The 18807-nt window shown below is 39.8% G+C and overlaps 1 long non-coding RNA gene across 3 annotated transcripts in view; it reads right to left on the bottom strand.

The window, feature by feature from the left end:
• LOC145511426 (uncharacterized) overlaps positions 1–18807 on the bottom strand; it is a 451478-nt gene extending 432671 nt beyond the window's left edge. Inside the window, exons 1-3 of one of the 3 annotated variants that reach the window (XR_014057843.1) lie at positions 18648–18807; positions 17902–18031; positions 14498–14612 (exon numbers count right to left, since the gene is read on the bottom strand). This is a non-coding gene — a long non-coding RNA (uncharacterized LOC145511426). Of the gene's footprint in view, positions 1–14497; positions 14613–16606; positions 17182–17901; positions 18032–18647 lie in introns of those variants that run through there. The other 2 variants (XR_014057845.1, XR_014057844.1) reach the window with 2 other exon arrangements.

Raw genomic sequence — 18807 nt, 5'->3', positions numbered from 1 at the left:
TGAAAGGGAGAAGAAATCAAGGGAAACAAGCGTCATTAGGAAACAGCTGGATAGCAAGGACACAGGACTCTCAGACCTAATGATAACATCAGTCACTTCCCTGCCACAGTGCTGGCACCTGGCTTCCCAGCTCAATGCTTTCCTGTACGGTTTTGCAAAGGGAGGAGAGGAGGAGGAGGGATGGGAGACTTTAATTTTTACTCTTATTTATTATTTCTGCACCATTAATTTGTACCACCACCTCTGGCTACATCATTCAAGTCCACGGCCTTGAATATCCCAGAGGTTATTCCTGAGAAGGCATTGTTCGAGGGGGTTGCAAGAATTCAGTGTCTGGACAGGGAATAGAAAGGAAAACTTCCCCAGCACAGTGAACTAGACAGAAAAGAGACATTATAACTAAAATGAAACAAATAATACTTCCATTTTCTTCCCTGTTCCACTGACTACAGAGTCACTCAGTTATTCAATGAACAAATTTTTTAAATGGCATGTTTATGAACATACAAGAAGGTGGCAGGAACACTCAGCCCTCTCAGCCAGCCTTCTTCCTGGTAAAATAGAGAAAATGCCTTGTATTTAATCCTTTCCATCATCCTATGGGGTGATGGGCATCAAAGTCTTTCCAAGATTGCTCACAGCCTGTAGGCTTTCATCATAACATTCCAGTTTCAATTGAGGTACAAGTGTTAGATTTAAATTTCATGAAGGAGGCTGTTTGGAAGATAATCTGAAAGTTGAGTGGATTTCTTGAGCTTTGTGACCCAGAAGGCTCGGCTGTTTCCTGCAAGGGTTGAAATCAGGCCAACTGACTACAAAACAGGAAAGCCCCTGAGGTCCTCCCCAGGGGGAGCCCAAAGCACTGCCAGGTGTAGGCTGCTGCAGTCAGCGTTAAGGCTACTGGCTGAGTGGTTGGACATGCCAGCTAGATGCCAAGCACCTCTGATGGCCGCAGGCTGCTGTGCCCCGTCCCAATCCCACCACTGCACCAGATCCTGCTGCAAGAGTGAGGGGGACCCTTACTCTCCAGCTAGTAAGCAGCGGGCAACAGAGCTGGTCTTTATTTTATTCCTATGAGGCCTGTCTGCTGTTCTGTGTGAGTACCCACTCAATTGGAGGGAAATAATTTGCTGCATGTTTATTCCACCTTTAGAAGTAGGAAATTAATCTTTCATCAGACCAGTGACGAGGATGGCCTACTGAAGATTCACACTGAAACGACTGGACAGCATTGTCTAAGAAAATGAGCTTTAGCATGAGTTACACCCAAGCCCAACACACCCCACCTCTGCCACTGACTGGCTGTGTGATCTCAGTGAGTTAATCCCTGTCTCTGGGTTTATATCCTAATCTATAAACTGGGGATACCTTTCCTGGCCTGACTCTCTGGGTTGGTGTGAAAACGCTTGCCTGCTTGGCACATGAGACAGGTCAGCTGATGATAGCAGAGCTGGCACTGTCAATAATTGAAGCAGGTTTTGAAGGCCGGGTGAATTTGAGCTTGGGATGAGCTAAAGTTTTGAAGCCCAGAAAGCCTCTGGGTGTGATTTAGACTTAGTGACTATGAGGGATGCAAACTCTTCAGCATCGCGATCAAGGGCAGGGTGGGGAGTCTGACAGCCCAGCCAACATGACCTGTAGCCATTTGTAGAGCATTTACTCCTTCCCTTGTAATCTGTCAGGGGCCACTATCGATCATCTTCCATCCCTTCTGAGCCATCGCTGCAGCTGGGCTGACAGGGTGAACGGCGAAGTGATGGCTCTTAAGTAGGAGGTTTTCCTGACGCCACATTGCTCTGGCTGCTGCTGTAGTCTTTTCACACCAGGGTGACCAGCCCTGCCCTGGAGTGTGTCTAATGTGGTCCCCCTAGTGCTGCTGAAAAGCAAGCCACGACCTTCTTTGTTTGTTTGCTGTCGAGAGCTGGGCAAATGGATTAAGCATCCAGTCCCCGGTCTCCTTTCAACCCAGTGTCTGTTCTCTACTTTGTATCCCAGGCCCTTTTTCAGACCAGCTCCCGACAGGAATCTTGGCTCTTGATTCGTCATTACCTTTTCCTGGAGCTTCAGTCCCAGATGTTTTGTCCAGACCCAGTCTTCCTTTCATTCACTCCACTTCAACTTTTTCTTTTCGCTGGTGAAAAACAGCCCATTTGACCTGCCTCCTCTGCAGTATCTTCCCTGAGAAAAATTGAAACTGACACCCCAGTCTCAAGCTGGAGTGTTTTTTTTTGTTTGTTTTATTGTGACAGAAATCACATCTTAAAATGGATCATTTAAGTATACAATTTTAATGAATGATAGTAACATTACAATCGTACCATCACCATAATTTAATTTTAGAATATTCCCATCCACCTAAAAAGAAACCTTATGTTCATTTAGAGTGATATCCTATTTCCCACCCCCAGACTTTTGAATGTTTCATATAAATGCAGTAATACAAAGCATGCACTTTCGTGTCTGGTCAAGGTGAGATCTTTTTACATAATTTAATGCCTTGGCCATCACCTCGGACAGGCCCCAAAAGACCATATACCCTTCTGCTTTTCTCGTAGCCTCTTAGCTAAGATGTGCACATTTCTCCATAACTCTGAGCATCCTCTATATATTAGGCTCTAGGCTTAGCCTCAGGATACAGTCAGTGGTCAGCAAAACTAGACACAGTCCTTGTCCTCACAAAGTTACACAAGTATTTATTTCACCCAAATAAATTTAAACTTATCAATGTGATATGTTCTATAAAAGAGAGACAAAATCTTGATTTCATTCTAAGCTAAATGAATACAGTTTACAAGAATTGTCTACTACCAAGCATCTTGAAAAACACGGACTTTCTGGTCAAAATGGAAATGTTTTTTGATAAAAGTAAGGCATGGGTTTTCTATGCAATCCCTATCAAAATCCCAGCTGCCTTTTCTGCAGAAACTGACAAACTGATCTTGGAATTAGTATGGAAATGCAAAGCACTGCAAATAGCCGAAACAATCTAGAATAATAAGACCAATGTTGTTCCTAATTTCAAAACTTACTACAATGCTACAGCAATTAATACAATATGGTACTGGCTTAAGGATAGGCATGTAGATCAACAGAATAGAATTGAGAGTCCAGAAAAAAGAAACAGACATTTATGGTATATTGATTTTTGGCAAAGGTATTAAGGTAATTCATTAGAGAAAAGTAGTCTGAGTCTCAGCAAATGATTCTGAGACAACTGGGTATTCACATGCAAAAATAACCTCAAAACAGATTTAAAAAACTAAAAATAAGGGTTAAACTAACTCCTAAAAGAAAACATATGTAAATCTTTGTGACCTTGAATTAGGCAGTGAATTCTGAGATATAACAAAAATACGAGCAACAACAATAAAAAATAGATTAGACTTCATAAAAATTGAAAACTTTGCACAGCAAAGCACATTATCAAAAAAAATAAATAAATAAAAAGATAACCTATAAAATGGGAGAAAATATTTGCAAATCATATATCTGATAAGGGTTTAATATCCAGAGTATATAAAGAACACTTAAAACTCAACAACAACAAAATAATCCAATTAAAAACAAGTAAGGGGCTAGAGTTAGAGAACAGACATTCTCTAAAGAATTTATGTTAATACAAATGGTTAACAAGCACATGAAAAGATGTAGGGTTATTAATAAAGTATAATTTCATTTTACAGAAAAAAATCACAATGATATATAATTTCTCATCCATTCGGATGACTCTGGTCAAAAAGACAGACAATAACAAGTCTCAGACAGGATGTACAGAATTGGGATCTTCATACATAGCTGGTAGGAATGCAAAATGGTGCAGCTGCTACAAAAAAGTTAAATAGTTCCTCAAAATGTTAAATATAGAGTTACCATATGACTCAGCAGCTCTACTACTTGCTATATACCAAGTAGAATTGAAAACACATGGCCTCACTAAAACTTGTACACAAATGTTCATAGCAGCAATATTAATAGCCAAAAAAATAGCAACAACATAAATATCCATCAACTGATGAAAGATAAAAAAATGTATTGTATCCATGTAGTGGAATATGATTCAGTTGTAAGAAGTAATGAAGTACTGATATGCACTACAACATGTATTAACCTTGAAAGCATTTTGCTAAGTGAAAGAAGTCAAAAAAGAAAGCCACATATTGTATGATTCCATTTATATGAAATGTTCAGAATAGGCAAATCCAGAGAGGCAGAAAGTAGACTAATTGTTGCCTAGGGCCGGGGGGAGGGACGGGGGTGTAGTGGATGAGAGTGACAGCAAAAGTGTACAAGATGTCTTTTGGGCTGATGAACATAGTCGGCAATTAGATAGTGGTGATAATTGGACAACTTTATGACTATACTAAAAAGTGCTGAACTGTATACTTTAAAGGGGCACATGAAATATATCTCAATAGAAGATCACCATAAGCCAATTCAAACAAAGCAGAAGTACATATAAAGTGAGAGGAAGTGTCTGCGTTCCCTTTTCCCCACATGACTGTCATCAAAGTCCTGTCTCTAGGCTCCGAGCCTACTTTTCCATAATCTGCTTTGTGACGCTTTTTTAAAAAACATTGATTTACTTATTTGGCAAGGTCAGGTCTTAGCTGCAGCAGGCAGGATCTTTAGTTGGGACTCGTGGGATCTAGTTCTCCAACCAGGGATAGAACCCAGGCCCCCTGCGTTGGGAGCACAGGTTTCTGCCTTATGATGCTTCCTGTCACATTTCTCACAGAGGGAGATTGGCAGGCAGCAACGCCCCTCGACTCCAGGAGCGCAGTTAGTTCTGTACCAGGCTCGTTTCTTTCAGCCTTCCTAACATTTCCGTGTCCCCCTTTTTTTCAAAAGGTACCAGCAAAAGCCAGGAAGTGCTCCCTTCACAGGGCTGAGTCCTCCTCTGAGGTTCTGATAACATTCAGCCTCATCTTGTTTCTCAGTCCTTGATGTGGGAGCTGCTTCCCACAGTTACTGTCTTCAGGATATCTGGATTTCCTCTTCTTACTTTTTCAGCACTCCAACCTTGTAAGTATTTCTCTACGTCAAATCCCTCATGTTGAGATATTTTGTATGGTTTCTGTTTGCTTAATTGCATCCCGACTGACAAAGCCCATTATATACCTACATACCCCTCTAAGTTTCTTTTAATTCATATTGAAATATTACTTACCATTGTTCTTTGTATAATGGGATACTATGTTCTACAAGTTGTTTTATATTGTGGGCATCTTTATCAATGTACTTCCACATCATTTTGTATACAGTTAATGTATCCTTTTTATGGCACTTGGATCCATTTCATCTCCTCCCATGATGTTCATTGCTCTAAATGTGTCTAAAGTATATTGTTCTTTCAGGGAAATTTAATTGCACTGAATTCTAATTATATTCACTTATTTATGAGGTATCTGCTCTATGAAGACATTATACTGAGTGTTTGAGAATATAAGGATAAATTAGACATGGTCTTGCACTGGAGAAGATATGAGATACAGCTAAGACTATAAAATTGAATTTTTCAAGACATTTCCAGTTTTAAGTAATCTGTCCTTCCCCTTCAATACACTAGCTATCTTACTCAGATTTTTATTTTCAGTCAAATACAAATTTTCATTCAGTTGCTGCTATGCAACTCTTTATCTTGATACTCATCTGCCTCATTCATACCTTGAAATGGCTTTAAGACAGAAATTCTGAGAGTGTACCTAATTTTTTTCAGATGAAATGGTAGTAATTCCAAGGAGATATCAATTTTATAAAGCTGGGAAAAATAATAATATAATTATACCTAATATTACACTGGTATTCAGAGACTTACCTGAACCAAACTCAACTTTGACCCTTCTGGAACTTAAATAGACTTCCACTGGCTCACCAAAAGGTAATTTCTTAGACATCCTAACAAGGTCATTTCTCTCGGTGTGCCTAAGGGCAAGATATCGATCCTACATTTCATTTACAACTGGGAGAAGTATAGAGGTCCAGAATAATCTATTAATGACATTTTCTTTAAATAAGCTTTCTTTATAAGTCCATAGTATATTCAAAATGAAAAAGAGGAATGAAATAAACTTACTGGTCAGCACTAAGGATTGCTAGAGAACCAACACATGACTCTGAAATTTGATCATTAAGAGACAAAAAAAGTCAGCATATACTACAACTTTCTAGGGTAAGTATATCTTAAGACAATAAAAACAGCTTTAGTGAAGCAAGTTCGTCTAAAAAAAAAAAAAAATCCCAGTTAATATATGCAGAAGAAATTATATTATTCAAAAATCACCATTTCACAACTTTTAATGAAGTAATCAAATCTAGGCAATGGTCATTGTGTTAAACTTTCTAGAGCTGCTGCAACAAAGTACCACAGCCTGGGGTGGCTTAAAACAACAGAATTCTGGGAATTTCCTGGCGGTCCAAGAACCACGACTTGTCACTCTCACTGCCAGGGTCTGGGTTCAATTCCTGGTTGGGGAACTAAGATCCCACAAGCCACATGGCCAGGGGGGAAAAAACAAAACAAAACAGAAATTTATTGTCTCACAATTCTGCAGGCTGGTAGAATAAAATGAAGGTGTCAGCAGAGCTATGCTTCCTCTTTCTCACTTCGTGGTAGCCCCATCAAATGTCAGCATTCCTCAGATGACAGCTGGATAATTCCAATCTCTGCCTCTGTCATTACCTGCCATGTCCCCCGTATGTCTCCAACTTCACATGACCATTTCCTCTTCTTATAAGACATTAATCATGTTAGATTTAAGCCCATCCCAATGACCTCATGGCTTCCGGAATCTCTCAGTTGGTAAAGAATATGCCTGCAACGCAGGAGACCTGGGTTCAATCCCTGGGTTGGGAAGATCCCCTGGAGAAGGGAAAAGCTACCCATTCCAGCAGTCTGGCCTAGAGAATTCCATGGACTACACAGTCCAGGGGGTCACAAAGAGTCGGATACAACTGAGCGACTTTCACTTTCACAACGATCTCATCTTAACTTGATTATGTCTGCAAAGGCCCTATTCCCAAACAAGATTCCTCTCACAAGTACCAGGACTTAGGACTTCAACAGATCTTTTTTTTTTTGCAGAGGGGAACACAATTTAACACATCATAGTCAACAATAGATCATAAAAAGATTAAACAAAATGTTGATGGGAAACATTACACTGAAAGGATGAGAATGTCACCACCTGAGCCCACTGATCAACATTAGTATCACTAAAAGCTAAACAACCAAACATTACATATGACATGACATGATCAGATGTAAATAACTTGGCACCACTAGAGAATATTCTTACAAAACAAATAAAAAATAAACTGATTTGGAAATGAGTTTGCCTTTAATTCTTCCTTCCCTCCCACAGGGTACAGGAGATAGAGGAACATGTTAACCTGCATTGCTAGGAAGCATTGGCCAAACCCAAAAGGTGAGACAATTATATTGTTTCTAAAGACATGGAGAATGAAAGAGAGGGAAGTGTTCTAGTGGGGGAAAAGGTAGAGTTAAGAGAAAATTGAGCTCTAAGAATGAAGACAACAGACCACATTAGGAAACCAAATCAATACACAGGACAACTGTTAGAAAAAAGTTTATAATAAAGCAATTTTACTATGCAAAATTTACTCTCTAGATATTAGATAATATTAAGAATATTTTCCTAATTCTATCATCCTATTGTGAAACAATGTCCCTTTTCAAGAGGCATTTTATAGCATTTGGTGATTCACTGACAGGATATATAATGTTTATTTTTTTTAATTTTTATTTATTTGGCTGCATCGATTGCCCTGTGCAGGCTCTTCATTGTGGCATGTGGGATCCCAGGTTCCCCACCAGAGATGGAACCCACATCCCCTGCCTTGGAAGGTGGATTCTTAATCACTGGACCACCAGGAAAGTCCCTGTAGTATTTACTTTGAAATGCTCCACACAGTGGGCACTTTCTATTGAATGAATAAGTGGAGGGAGGGATGAAGATGAGGGCTCCTCTGGCTTTCCCATGTGGAGTAGGACACTCTTGTTTAGAATGTCAAGAGTTGCTCACCCAGGTGACCTAAAGACTACCTCTTACACAAAGCAGCATTTCAGAAACAAGCTCATTTCCTGAAAATGTCATAATCCTTTGGATCACTTTCTGCCCATATCATAAACTGACTTAAGGATGAGGAAGGACTGCCATTTCCTGAACACCTACCCTGTGACAGGCACTGTGACAACACATTAAAGCTATTGTCTCAGTTAATCCCTAAAACATTCACATGAGGCAAGTACCATTTTAATCTTCATTTTACAAGTCTGGAAATTGAGGTGTGGCAAGATGAAGCAACTTTCCCAGCCAGGGTCCCAGAGGTAAGAACCAACACAGCCATTGTTTGAACAGAAATCTGTCTCCCTCCAGGGCTTGTGAATTGTAAGAATGGTGCAGCAAGATCAACTGGGAGGGCTTATCAATCAACAGTCTGCATCACCTACATGGAAGACTGTCAATGAAATTTAGGAACTGGAACCCACACTATCTCCTCTCCCTCCCAAGACCTCACTATATCAAGGCTAAAGGGATCTTAAAAGAAAAAGGCATAAACTTGTAAGAACAAAGAACAGAAGGAAAAATGAAAATAAAATTTTCAACTCTGGAAAACAGACTCAGTGTTCATTGCTTTAACAGACCTGGGCAAACAGAATGCTAAGCTGGCAGAGGAAGGTTGGAGAAGCAACCTGTTTGACATCAGAACCCCAAATGCACAGGAGTTTGTCACATTAGGTACCTCTGGGATTGTGGAGTAAAAATGAGAGTAAAAACCTGAAAACTGATGGAGCCTGTTTCATATGCAGTTAGATGCACAGAGTCCTTCCCTCATTCTGCACAAACGTCCAGTGAGGACACCTCAGAGGCTAAAGTAGGGATCATCCACCAGAAACAGGAGGATTAAGAGAAAGTTAACATACCAAAACTTGAGATTCCCAAACTTCCTCCCCAACCTTTAGCCCAGAATGTCGACACCCCAAAGTATACCCTCTGAGCTGGATATAACAAAAGACCTCGCTGTGGAATTTGACCAGCCAGAGAGGAAATACCTAACAGTCCTGGTATTTGGGGTTCCCTAATGAAATAGCCAGTGAAGTCGCCTTACAGAGAAGCTCACGGTTGACAACCTCTATTCTCACTCCAGCTATTTGAGCCCTATTCTTAAAAGTGATCAGATTTGTACGATTTCAATTATATGACATTCTGGAAAAGACAAAAACCATAGAGAGAGTGGAAAAAAGCATTTGTGGTTGCCAGGGGTTGGAGGGAGGAAAGAAGAGGCAGAGAACAGAGGGTTTCTAGAGCAGTGAAAGTACTCTTGTGATACTGCAGTGATAGAGTCTTCATACATCTGCTCAAACCCATAGAATATACAACACCAAGAGTGAACTCCAAATAAGCTGTGATCCTGGGTGATTATGTAGGTTCATCAGTTGTAACAAGTGCACCTCTCTGGTGAGAGACGCTGACAGAGGAAGCTGTAATGTGAGGGGATGGGATATATGGGAACTCTGTATCTTCCCTCAAATTTTGCTGTGAACCTTAAACATCTCAAAAAAAATGTTTTTTGGTAAATAAAGTTTTATTAGATCACAGGTGCAGTCACCATTTAGTTATTGGTGGTTTTCATGCTACAGTGACAGAGTTGAGTACTTACAATAGAAACCATACAGCATGAAAAGCTTAAAATACTTACTATATTTACTACCTTTTAGGAAAAAATTTGTCAACCTCTGACATAGGCTTGGAAATCATACACCATTACTTCCATGGTATCTTGGTATTATTCTTAAAAGTATTTTGAAAGCTTATAATTTCATCAAAATGAAAAGTTACCCATCTCATTGCCCCCCTCAAAAAAAGATGTATATGAAATTGATGAAAGAGGTCAGGAGATAGAAGGTGTGGTGGAATAAGAGGACTGAAATTCTGAGATGTGCTTTCAACTTTTTAGAGTTGTTTGAATGTTTCTTTCCCCTTTCTGGAAATGCTCATATTCAAAGTTGGCTTGCTTTGCTTATCACCCCACATAAGAAAATTTCCAAATAGCAAAAAAAAAAAACCCACAAAAATTGCCCCTATACCCATTATAAATCCCCAAGTCTCAGAAAACAGACATTTTGGTTCTGATTTGGTAGAACACACAAGTGTATAGAAAATAACATCAAAAAGGAGGAGCAATAGCATAAAAAGCCGACAGCAGGGAAGTGATTAAATATACTGTTACATTCACAGCCTACAACAGTATGACATTGATATATTTAAAGATTGTTTGTTGTCATGGTTAAATGTTTATGATAGCACACTGAACAAGACAAGGTACGGAGAAACACACACAGAGAAATCCATGCAAAGGAGTGTGTGGATGGGGGAGCAGCTCTCTTGTATGTGACATAATCGTTTCTAAGATTTGGGATAATAAGATCTATCTGCTAAAGAATGCAAAATATTTAGCATATGGCAAATGCTCTGTCAATATTATAAGAAAAAACACAACTGGATGAAAACAAGCCAAAACAATTAACAATGACAATTTCTGTGTGGTAAGATTGTGAGCTATCTTATTTGTATGTGTGGCTTGCTTTTTCCCCCCCTTGTTTTCTATAATGAACATCCATGATATCTCTTTTTTTGTTTAAGTCAGGAAAAAAAAAAATGTCTTCTGCTGGCCATGCTACTTTCACCTGGAAGTTAAACGACCCATAACTGACCAGGTATAATGTTCAATTGCAGGCATCCAGAGAGAGTCCTGTAATTGAACAAACAGACCTGCTTTCACTGGCTGCTGCTGCTGCTGCTAAGCCACTTCAGTCGTCTCCGACTCTGTGCGATCCCATAGACGGCAGACCACCAGGCTCCGCCGTCCCTTGGATTCTCCAGGCAAGAGTACTGGAGTGGGGTTGCCATTTCCTTCTACGTTTCACTGGCAGCAAGAGCATTTATGTCCAAAGAGAGCACAGTGGTCCCCTTATGAAGGCTGAGAGCTTGACATAGAATGAAACAGGTTTTAAAAAAGTGTGCGCACTGGACCAAGTTTCTCAAAAAGCCTAAGGGAGACCAAATAAATCCTTGACAAAAGTGATTATCTGATACGCATTAAATATAGAGTCCTGAAGTATGTGTTTAGCTTGGTTATAGATTAACACTGAAACAAAAGGAGGCTTGATTATTAATAAACATATTTCTTACTTAACCTGCTGAAGGATGCTTTGGGAAACTAAAGCATCACACTACCCTTTGGACATTCTCCAGGCTTGAGTGTGGGTGTCCTCAGGTATGTGAAGTGAAAATCATCAACAAGTTCCTAACAGGGGTCCTCTGGATGGTTAGGTCTGAGGCTCTGTCAACACTTCTTAATGGTCTCATTTCAGATTATCATTCCCCTCCCTACCCTTTTCAATGATAGGGCTTACAAGCATTTTCACACTTGAGAAGACTTCTTTCAGAAAGATCCCACACAAAGTCCCTTGGAATGGATCCATCTGTTATGGACTGAATTGTCGTCCCCCAAATTCATCTGTTGAAGTTTTGACCCATGATATGACTATAGTAGAAGATAAGGCTTTTAAAAAGATAATTAAATTAAAAAGTCACAAGTGTGGGGTCCTAATTTTATAGGACTGATGTCTTTCTAAGAAGAGGAAGAGATATCAGAGCACGATCTCTGTGCACAGAGAGGAAAGGCCACTTAAGCACACAGTTAAGAAGGCACCCACTGTCTGCCAGCCAGGAAGAGATCTCACCAAAAACCCACCCTGACGTATGGAGAGAGTAACATGGAAACACTACCATATGTAAAATAGATAGCCAATGGGAATTTGCTGTACGACTCAGGGAACTCAACCCAGGGCTCTGGAACAACCTAGAGGGTTGGGATGGGGAGGGAGGTGGGAGGGAGGTTCAAGAGAGAGGGGACATAGGTAAACCTATGGCTGATTCATGTTGATGTTTGGCAAAAACCAACACAATACTATAAAGCAATGATCCTTCAATTAAAAATAACTAAATTAAAAAAAAAAAATAAATCCACCCTGACAGCATCTTGATGTGGAATGCCTAGCCTCTGGAAATGTGAGAAAACCTTTAAGCCACGGAGTCTGTGATATCTTGTTATGGTGGCCTGAGTCAATTAACTCATCACTCTTCTTTTTTTTTTTTTCAAGAAAAAGTTTTATTCCATATATGAAATAAATCATGTGTCTGTCATTAATTTTTTTCTTCATTGCAAATAAGCAGTAATCCTTTTGCCTTTGCTCATGCTCAGTTGTGTCTGACTCTTTGTGACCCCATGAAATGTAGCCAGGCAGGCTCCTCTGTCCATGGGATTTTTCAGGCAAGAATACCGGAGTGGGTTGCCATTCTCTTCTCCTGGGGATCTTCCCAAACCAGGGATCAAACCTATCCTGTGTCTCCTGTGTCACCTGCATTGCAAGCGGATTCTTTACCCGCTGAGCCATCAGGGAAGCCCAATAAGCAGAACATATGCACTGAACACCATATGACATGAGTTTACAACCACACAACATGATAACTTATGTCAGTGTAACCAATTAATAAGAATATCCTGAGTATAAACACCTTAAAATGTAAGGTTTTAAAATGAAAAATATGACTTAAGGACAAATTCTTAAAATAATTTCAAACCATCATTTAGTATTTACTTGGACTAATAAATATGAATGTGATATTTCTTTTTCCTTTTCATTAGTAATTATTTCTCTTATTTCTTTCCAGGCTTGTAGTGTATCTGAGTATATAAAGAACACTTAAAACTCAACAACAACAAAATAATCCAATTAAAAACAAGTAAGGGGTTAGAGAACAGACATTATCTAAAGAATTTATGTTAATACAAATGGTTAACAAGCACATGAAAAGATGCAAGGGTTATTAATAAAGTATAATTTCATTTTATGGAAAAAAAATCACATAGCTTACACAAAAATTTAACCACTCCACATTTAAGAATCTAAGGAAACAGATTCTACAATGGTTAGATTGACCAAGTTTTGAACTCCCCCATTTTAATTCCCTTTTCATAAAGATCAGGCTAAAAGGATATTTGCCTCTTATATGGATCTATTAATATTACTTGATGGTTCACTTTATTCTGGCTTGACTGAAGAACTAGATACATAGGAACCAAAATAGCTTCCTCTGATTACCAAATAAATGAATAATGAAAAATATGCAAAAGCCATCTGGGTCTACACAAGCCAATCCTAGATATCATGGTTGTTCCCTTTAAGGCTGCTAAGGTTTGAATTATAGAAAACTGATGGGAAAATTCTTTTGAGTTGTTCAGCTAGGTTACTGAGAAGCACAGAAGGGATCATGGAGATTTCATCTTTGACATTAACAGAAAGGAACTTCCATGGAAAGCAAAACGCTTTTATGCTTCAATGCTCTTGAAAATGACCAGCAAGTCACTCTAAAATTTACTTCTGAAAAGGAGTCAGCTTCGTATTGACCTCATGGGAGCCAGATTTTGTTAACTGGAAGCTCATCTATGAACAGACATCCAAAAGTTCAATGAAGAACTGTAACACACTTTTAGAACAGGTTTCTCTTCATCTGTTGTCTAATAGAGCAGTCAGTATTGGGACCTGTCCCATTTTCTTAAGATATAAAAGTACGGTTATTGCCGCAACATATGTTTGGTGAGCTGGTGACTTCTGGAGGGTAGGGTTTGGCTGGCCTCTTTTATTGATTTGCTTGACCTCAGAAATACACAGTAAATAGCATTCTAGTCAAATCGAAAAGAGAAACTAGATTCCCAACACTGACCATACCAATCTCAACCCTTCATTGATTTAAAAAAAAAAAAGAAAAAGGAAAGGAAACAACAAAAGAAAAAAACACCCACAAAAACAACAGGCAGCAAGCCACAGGCAAGCCCATTATGAATAAAGTGATCTGCTTTAGCAAAGAGGCCTGGTGTTCTCCACCTAATTTAAAAATCACCATGCATTAAGCTAAAAAATCAGAGAGTCTCTTTATATGGTAGACAAAAGGGGAAACCAGGAAGACCATCTGTGACTGAGCAAGAATTGTGCTATGTTAGAGGATGGGATCCTTGATACACCTGTTGGCCTACCACGACCTCATCCTAACTTTTCTGACAATAGTGTCTGTAATACAACAGGAGACCTTCCAATGAAGAGTAATAAATCCAGACCTATTTAGTGATTCTTCTCACTACCTGGTATTAAAGTATACATTTATTTTCACTTGTATATTGCCCTTGAGCACCACAAGAATCAAACCCATAAAGGCAGTCACCTCCATTTCCTCAATATTTGATGAATAAATGAACTGATGGATGAAACATAATGGGCTTAAATTGTTGCATTTGCTTTTAGCAAGCTCCTGAAGATGAAATTCAAGTGATTTATAGGGAGGGAAATGGAACTATTAATACTATAACCAGAACATCATCCCTTGATCATTAGGCAAAAACTGGGAAAAGTTACCTGATATAAAAGAGAGAAAGCATAGGACTTAGCTGATGGTCCATTGGTTAAGATTCCCAATGCAGGGGGCTCGGGTTTCATCCCTTTTCAGGGCAGTAGATTCCACATGCTGCAACTAAGACCCAGTGCAGCCAAATTAAGGGGAAAAAAAAGAGAGAAACCTTATTGGGAACTATCAAAGAATACTACATCCTACCATCAATGACTACATATAAAAACCATAATGTAAGTACAATGTGAAGCTATACAGTCATTAAAAAGAATCAAATCACAGAATATATTTCAAGGGGGAAAATGTGACTGCATGTATATTAGGTAAAAATGGCAGGTAGCAATGGTATCATGTAGTTCTACCTAATAATTTGAAATCCCACACCACTAGATACTCAGCAATCATCATTAGATTAATTCAATGTAATAAGATTTCTTTGCACTTATTGCTGCTTTTTGGAGGTGTCTGTATTGGACATGTATTCATACATAATTAGAAACGGCTCCATGGAGTTCAAGAAGAAAGACTTTGCTTCAGCCTGAAGCTCACAACTGGATCATAGGACTACAATTACTGCCCTCATATTCATATCATCTACCCTTTGGAGACAGTATGGGTGAATGAAAGCAATTATCTTTTAAGAACTAGGACTCTTGGAACTTTCCCTGTGGTCCAGTGGTTAAGACTTTGGCTTCCCATGCAGGGGTGGAGGGTCGATTCCTGGTTGGGGAGCTGAGATCCCACAAGGCCAAAAACCCTCAAGGGCCAAAAACCAAAACATATAACAAAAGCAGTATTGTAACAAGTTCAATAAAGACTTTAAAAATGGTCCACATCAAACCAATCTTAAAAATTGGGGAAAGAATGGATACATGTATTAATATATGTATGGCTAAGTCCCTTTGCTGTTCACCTGAAACTATCACAACATTGTTAATCAGCTACACCCCAATACAAAATAAAAAGTTTTTTAAAAAATCTTTAAAAAAAAAGAAGTAAGACTGTTGAAGAAAACAAACAAAAACAAATCTACCTCTTAACCTGGTCTGTCAAGCTCCCTGGACCCAACCAATAGCAACGTGGTTTTTCTGACTATTCTCAGAACCTGATCCTTTCCTCTCCCTTTGGATACCTTTCTTAATCTGTGGATTAGAGTCTTGCCTCCCTTGCCTTTTGTCCATCACAGATTTCTTGCAAGGAGGAGGCTCCTGTCATAGGCAGGATCAAGTGCCCTCTAGGATGTAATCTTCACCTACAAATTGTCTCAAACTGAAACAAAATCTCCTTACAGCTGCAGGTTTACTTAATGCCTACCACATAGGGTCATTTTAAGCACATGTGGTAATCCCAAAGTTAGATTCCCAAGGTGGGGTTGGGGAGAAGTTTCTGGAGCATGTCCTCTCAAAGTAAACAAATACATATGAGATTCACTGGAGGAGCTAGCTAAATGAGATGCTTCCATGACCTCTCTTCCAACATTTCCTTTCAGTAGGTCATTTTTATTGTGTATGTTGAACAGGTTTCTAAGGCAATTCTGCAGCAGATAACCCACAGATCACACCTAGAAATAGTGCTTCCAGACTTTAATGACACAGGGCAGACAGTGAGGCGAATGCAAGTGCCTCAAAATTTTACCCCAATTCTGGTTGAGCGTAAGTCAAAAGATTTGCCTCCAGCTAGCTATAAAAAAAAACCACAAAAAACTGAAGTAATAAAAAAGAAGATTTTCAGAGCATTTGGCACTTATATCTCAATTCCTTCCTTTAGGAATGTGATGGAATTCTTACCTGGGAACTTTAGGCAATACTGTTTTGCATTTATAGTTTATTTAGCTCAGTAATTATTTGCAAAATGTTTTGCAGGGTATATTTGGTCTCCCCAGATTGACCATAAACTCCTGGGGTAGTCTGAAGGCTTTTAAAAAAACTTTTTTAATGACATGTTAAGAAAGAAAATGTGCTTAGCTCAGCTCTGTTGATGCAAGAGATGAAAGGTCATGAGGTGTATATTTTATACTGCCTCTCATTTAGCTCTAGGTCTGAAGTCAGATCCCTTTTAAACTGGAGACCAGAGATAACTATTAGGTGGAGAATTCTAACGTTTTAAATTAAAGAAAGATTTTGTAACGAGGGCAAGTTTCATTTTAATGCAACAGTCCTGAAAATGCAGTCCACAACCAGCCAAATTAAAATGACCTTATTAAAAATGCATGCTCTCAGGCCCCTCCCAGACCCCTGAATCAGAACTCAGGCAGTGCACCCAGACATCTGGTTTCAACGAGTTCTCCAGGGACTGCTTCTGTCTTAGCCCAGGCAGCTACAACAAAATACTAAGACCGGTGGGGGCAGGAGGGAGGATCTAAACAGCAAACTTTCATTGCTCACAGTTTTGGAGGCTGGGAAGTCCAAGATCAAAGTGCTGGCAAATTCAGTCCTCAGTGAGAGCCTTCTTCCTGGCTTGTAGATGGCTGCCTTTTTTGGCTGTGTTGGATCTCCACTATGGTGTGTAGGCTCCTCGTTGTGGGGCCTGGGGGGTCTCTAGTTTTAGGGCCTGGAGCTTCTCTACCTGTGGAGCACGAGCTCTGCAGCACGCAGGCTCAGGAGTTGCCCTGCTCAGGTGTCTCTAGTTGGGCTTAATCGCCTTGCAGGTGAGTGGGATCTTAGTTCCCGACTAGGGATAGCATCCTTGGCTCCTGCATTGGAACACAGATGCTTAACCATTGGACTGCCAGGGAAGTCCCAGCCACCTTCCTGATATATACTGACATGGCCTTTCCTAGAAGCGCTCCCTCTTCCTCTTATAAGAGCATTAGATTCCATTATAGAAGGCCCTACCCTCAAGACACAGTTTAAATCGTATTACATCCCAAAGCCTTGCCTCCAAATACCATCACACCAAGGGGCTAGGGTTTCAACATGTGGATCTGAGGACACATTTCATCTGTAACGTGTTTGAATGCACACTTAAATTTTAAGACTAGGGTTGAAAGGGGCGGGGGAATCTGTTTTATTATTTAAAACAAAAAAACTTGAAGTCAATAAAATAGTAAAGCTAGCAAGTAATCAAAGTGTACAATCTGCTTGCTAGAAAACACTATTCATAATCATATTCAGATGTGCATGGAAAGAGATTCCCCCATATACACATATAAAATAAATGCACAGAAACAAACGGGAATATTTCTGTCGCATTTTACAAACTGCTTTGTCTCAATCTCCGTGGACTCTCCTAACTTCCAAGATGAAAATTAAGTCCTATTACTTTCTTATTTAATAGGTAAAAATACGACGTTCAGAGATGACCTGGGACAAGTCACATGGTTCCCAAGCTGCCTAAATTCTGTATTCACTTCCCTCCACCAAACTGCATTTCCTTCTTTTATTATAACCAATGAATTCCCCTATTTTTTCACCTTGTTTCTCAAGGATTGGGGTAAATGTTATCTTCTGAAGCTCCTTGCTTGTTTGTTTGTTGTCTGCAGACCTTTTCTTCATTCACAAATTAACAGCTTGTCCTCGTATTAGCCAGATGGATGGCTGCACCTGGTTAATTGGAGTTGTAAGATGGATAAGTGGATTAAAGAGCACAGCGGCTGGAGTGCTCACTGCTGGCCAGACATAATTAAGAAAGGAGAAGTGAGCAAGTTCTACTGGGGCTTCGGTGAGGAAAGGGCTCAGTGGACTGATTTCCTGGAACTGCTTCAGTTGCTAAATTATGAGAGGCGCTCGCTGCCACGTTGGGAGAACGCTACTATTCTGCTGCTGAGAGGGCACAAAATTCTGCTCTCTCCCTAAGATGTTCAGCATTTAAATCAATGTTTCTCGGAGTGTGTCTATCAACCGCCTGTCTCAGAATCATCTGGATGTTTATTAAAAATACAGATTTCTTGACCTCATCCAAGGCCCACTAATTTAGGGGGTGGGGGTTGGTGGTGGGGACCAGGAATCTGCATTGTTAATAAAACGGGAAAAGTGGAAGTGTTAATCGACAGTCATGTTTGACTCTTTGTAACCCCATGGACTGTAGCCTGCCAGGCTCCTCTGTCCATAGAATTCTCCAGGCAAGAATACTGGAGTGGGTAGCCATTTCCTTCTCCAGGGGATATTCCCAACCCAGGGATCGATCCCATGTCTTCTATAATGCAGGCAGGCTCCTTACCATCTGAGCCACCAGGGAGGTCCATCTTCCTCTAAAGATGGGAACCACTGACCCAGCGCATCCTGTAGAATTTCTAGAATCACCTAAAAAAGACTTCACAACCAACACTTTGGGAAAAATAACTCTGGTAGAGCCCTTGGCTACCAAAACCTATAGCAAC

The sequence above is a fragment of the Giraffa tippelskirchi genome, chromosome 6 (assembly GCF_054371585.1).
Source record: "Giraffa tippelskirchi isolate mGirTip1 chromosome 6, T2T-mGirTip1v1.2.pri, whole genome shotgun sequence".
In the NCBI taxonomy this organism is placed as follows: Eukaryota; Metazoa; Chordata; class Mammalia; order Artiodactyla; family Giraffidae; genus Giraffa; species Giraffa tippelskirchi.
The sequence above is the reverse complement of the archived record's forward strand: the minus strand, read 5'-3'. Positions and strand labels throughout refer to the sequence as shown.